The following is a 5000-nucleotide window of genomic DNA, read 5'->3' as shown; positions in this document are numbered from 1 at the left end:
GCGCCGGGCGAATGGTACGCCATGTTTGTTTTGATAGATGACGACGTCCAAGAAATGAAAGGATGATATGTTCTATTCTAACATAACATAACCTAAACTGTATTTAGTAAATCGGTGCCTGTAATCTAAAGGTCATCTGGGTCGTCGTCGTCGTCATGACGAATGCTGGCGGCCTGTTAATCACTCCTTTGGACTGCGGGGACTATAGGTTTCTCATAGCTTGAAGGAACGCATGGACTTTGGCTCCATAGCATTCCTTCAATAATATGTACCTTGCGAGGTACTGGCCAAAGTACAGAAGGCGTACTCCAGGCCTTGATACACACTCTTTGATATCACGCCGAAGTCGTTCAGCAGTCTGTGTGTGTACTTCCTGGTCCTCTAGTTCAACGAAGTTTGTTGAGTGGTTTATAGCGTGTGGATATACCCAATGTCCTCGAAATTGCGGTATGCACGCCAACAGTCACTAATAATTATAGACCCTGGCCTAACAAAACTGCGAATGAGGGGCACTAGAATATTTGTATTTCTCTTGTCTCCCTCGGGATCTACAAGGGGAACAAGGGAGCGCTTCTTAGACTCCCTTTTGATCCCACCAAACATCCACACTTGAGACAGCAGTCTCCCAATATTTGCGTGCCTGCGAGTGGGAAGTGTCTCGTCTATGTCTTCCACAATGCCAGGGCCACCAATTGGTTCCTAGTAGTTATAACACTCCTCATAATCCTCGCTACAAAAACTCCGCCAGTCTACACTTGTTGTAGAAGAATATTGCAAATCGCGAATCGTCCTCGTAGCTAAAGTTTGTTTTAAATCCATTTATTAATCAAATATACTAACTACCAAGGTTCAATATGGCTTTTCTCCAGAAAGTGCCTTCGTAGTCACTAACGCTAAAATTGCTCTTCTTTCTCTTTTTTTTTTCTTTTATTATTATTTCTTTTTTATCTTATTTTTTTGCACATCCAGTGTAGTGTGCGCACACCCACATATGCTAATCTGCACGGAACCAGCACGGTTTATTGCATCTTGGGCAATCCACTGCCGACGACAGAACCCCGTGTTCTTTCAGAAACTCCAAAGAAACCTTATTAATTTTATAACACCGCTTGTTAACATCTCCTGGAGTACGAGAACAACCGGTGCACAACGTGATATCCATTATCTAACTGACAATAAATGGACTGGGCAGACGACAAAGACTGGACAGAAAAAATGGTGTCTTGATCTGGTAGCGGCTTTGTTCTTTAGTATATTTGCCTGTATCAAGGTTTTATGTTATTTATTTTCGCCAAGAAAATCACATATTACGTTTTGTATTATAATTTACAAAATAAACATTTAATTTTCTAATGCTATATTGCGTAGGTGTGCACAACTTCAATAACTCCGTATGTAATGCATTTAATGTAGGCAATGTATGCAATATAAATAATATAAGTAATGTAAGTGATGTAAGTAATGTAAGTAATGTAAGTGATGTATGTAATGGAAGCAATGTAAGTAATGGAATGTATGCAATGCGCGTAATGCGTGTAATGTATGCAATGTATGTAATGCAATGGTTGCAATGTATGCAATGTATGTAATGCAATGGTTGCAATGTATGCAATGATTACAATATATGCAATGGTTGCAATATATGCAATTCATGCAATGTGCGTAATATATGCAATCTATGCAAATCATGTATGTAATGTATGTCACACTTGTCATGTATGTCATACTTGTCATGTATGTCATACTTGTCATGTATGTCATACTTGTCATGTATGTCATACTTGTCATACTTGTCATGTATGTCATGTATGCCATGTATGTCATGTCATATATATACCATGTATGTCATATATGTAACATGTACCATATGTACCGTAACATATGTAGCGTATGTAACATATGTAACGTATGTAACGTATGCATCTTATGTGGTGTGTAATATATGTAAATTGTGTAAAGTATGTAAATTGTGTAAAGTGTGCAGTGTATTGCGTATATTACGTGTATTGTATGTATTGCATGTATTGCATGTATTGTATACTGTTTGTATGTAATGTCTAACTGTAATATATGTAATGTATGTTATGTCTATCTGTAATGTCTGTAATACCTATACTATATGCAATATATGTAATGTGTGTACTGTGTATACTGTATGCAATTTATGCAATGTGTTTAATGTGTAATATATATGTAATGTGATATAAGTAATGTTTGTAATATTTGTAGTTTTCGGGATATTTGTAATGTGTGTAATGTATGTATGTATCACATCTTTCGTTCATTCATTCCTAATATTCGGAATGGCCTCGTATTTTCTAACCACTGAAATGAATGCATTTGTAACAAGCTATCATGCATAATTTATAAAGGGCGAAAATAACAACCACAGTGCTGTTAAACAAAACCTCGACATCCGAAATAGGCATGAAAAATAGGAAGTTTGCGTTAACAACTTTAGCGTTCAAGTTTACTGTCACTACAAATAGTCAAATTATTTCTATCTGTTCTATACACAAAATGGAACAATTATAATTTCATCATTAGTAAAACAAAACAGGCTTCAACTACAGCCCCCCCCCCGCCCCAACTACCCATCCCTGCCCCAACTACTCATCCTCACTCCAACTACCTGTTCCCACCTGAACTACCCATCCCCAACCCAGATATCCATCCCCCCACACACACACACATAGCTACCCGTTCACCAAACTACACGTCCCACGCTCCTGATTTCTCCTCCTCCCCCACTGCCGGTTTCTTCCCTCCCCTGTTGTCAGGTTTTCCTTCCTCGATGCCGGTTTCTCCCCCTCCCCCGCTGCCAGTTTCTCCCCCTCCCCCGCTGCCAGTTTCTCCCCCTCCCCTGCTGCCAGTTTCTCCCCCTTCCCCGCTGCCAGTTTCTCCCCCTCCCCCGCTGCCAGTTTCTCCCCCTCCCCCGCTGCCAGTTTCTCCCCCTTCCCCGCTGCCAGTTTCTCCCCCTCCCCCGCTGCCAGTTTCTCCCCCTCCCCCGCTGCCAGTTTCTCCCCCTCCCCTGCTGCCAGTTTCTTCCCCTCCCGCGCTGCCAGTTTCTCCCCGTCCCCCGCTGCCAGTTTCTCCCCCTTCCCCGCTGCCAGTTTCTCCCCCTCCCCCGCTGCCAGTTTCTCCCCCTTCCCCGCTGCCAGTTTCTCCCCCTTCCCCGCTGCCAGTTTCTCCCCCTTCCCCGCTGCCAGTTTCTCCCCCTTCCCCGCTGCCAGTTTCTCCCCCTTCCCCGCTGCCAGTTTCTCCCCCTTCCCCGCTACCAGTTTCTCCCTCTCCCCCGTTGCCAGTTTCTCCTCCCCCACTGCCAGTTTCTCCCTCTCCCCCGCTATCAGTTTCTCCCCCTTCCCCGCTGCCAGTTTCTCCCCCTTCCCCGCTGCCAGTTTCTCCCCCTTCCCCGATGCCAGTTTCTCCCCTCCCCCGCTGCCAGTTTCTCCCCCTCCCCCGCTGTCAGTTTCTCCCTCTTCCCCGCTGCCAGTTTCTCCCCCTCCCCCGCTGCCAGTTTCTCCCCCTCCCCCAATGCCAGTTTCTCTCCCTCCCCCGATGCCAGTTTCTCCCCTTTCCCCGCTGCCAGTTTCTCCCTCTCCCCCGCTGCCAGTTTCTCCCCCTTCCCCGCTGCCAGTTTCTCCCCCTCCCCTGCTGCCAGTTTCTCCCCCTCCCCCGCTGCCAGTTTCTCCTCCCCCGCTGCCAATTTCTCCCCCTTCCCCGCTGCCAGTTTCTCTCCCTTCCCCGCTGCCAGTTTCTCCCCTTTCCCCGCTGCCAGTTTCTCCCTCTCCCCCGTTGCCAGTTTCTCCCCTTCCCTGCTGACAGTTTCTCTCCCTCCCCCGCTGCCATTTTCTCCCCCTTCCCCGCTGCCAGTTTCTCCTTCCTCGCTGCCAGTTTCTCCTCCCATCACCTCCTTGCCAGTTTCTCCCCCATCACCCCTCTACCAGATCCTCTTTCCCCCCCTCCCCCGCTCCCCGTTTCTCTCTCTCCCGCTGCCAGTTTCTTCCCCCATCACCCCTCTGCCAGTTTCCCCCTCCCACTACCCCTCTGCCGGCTCCTCCTTCCACCCCAAGCCCACCCCCAGTTTCCGATCTCCCCATCCCCCTGGTCTACCGCCTGCTCCACCCCCTCCACACACACAAATCCTGGATTCCTATTCTTTATTATGGCGTGTGTCAGCTGCAATGAGAAAGGACAATTAATGCCCTTCACGGCTTACGGAATCCGGCGGAAACCCGGAGGAGAGTGACGAGGGTCGCCGTGGCCGGGGACTGTTCATGTCTAAGCTTACAAGACGAGGATCTACGAGACCATAATGAGACTTCTATCATTAGAACACGCCACAGACCAACTTCTGCATTACAACGACCTGTTTCAAAGTGACGTGCACGCGATATAAAACAGTGTTAGAATTATTTTTTAATCACCAGTCGGGTCTGTTGGGTTGCTTTGTCTTGGACTTTAGTTGTATCAAGAAGATTAATAGATTTTAAATTATATAATGATCGTTGGATAACAAAGAGGACGAGGATGTGTTTTTATTTAACGGTTATGTTTTTGATATATAGGCTTCGTTGCTGGTGCACTTTAGTCAATCACTCACATCAATCACATCAGCCATCCTGAGTCCACTGATGAACAAAGGCCTCCTTCATAGCAGGGCGATGGAAACAAAGCTGGGAACTGCACTGAGGAGAATGGAGAGATCAATGATGGGCATAGCACTGAGAGACCGAAAAGGAGCAAGTTGGGTGAGAGAGCAGACTAGAGTGAAAGATATTTGTTTTTGTGTCGTTATGACATTTGGAAATAAACTCTCCTACTAGGATTCGAACCCCCACCTGAGCGGCTTGTTTTTTATGAGACGAAGACCGTGGTGGCATGATGGTATGGTCTTCGTCTTATAAAAAACAAGCCACTCAGGCGAGGCTTCGAATCCTAGTGGGAGAGTTTATTTCCAAGTGAAAGATATTGTGGAGGCAGTAAAAGAGAGGAAGTGG

General features: G+C 46.5%; 1 long non-coding RNA gene across 1 annotated transcript in view; it reads left to right on the top strand.

The window, feature by feature from the left end:
* The window catches only part of LOC143039422 (uncharacterized), a 453541-nt gene that overhangs the window by 659 nt on the left and 447882 nt on the right, over positions 1-5000 (top strand). The window lies entirely within an intron of this gene.

Source organism: Oratosquilla oratoria, chromosome 26, assembly GCF_046742065.1.
Source record: "Oratosquilla oratoria isolate Oo_2021 chromosome 26, ASM4674206v1, whole genome shotgun sequence".
Taxonomy (NCBI): domain Eukaryota; kingdom Metazoa; phylum Arthropoda; class Malacostraca; order Stomatopoda; family Squillidae; genus Oratosquilla; species Oratosquilla oratoria.
The sequence above is the reverse complement of the archived record's forward strand: the minus strand, read 5'-3'. Positions and strand labels throughout refer to the sequence as shown.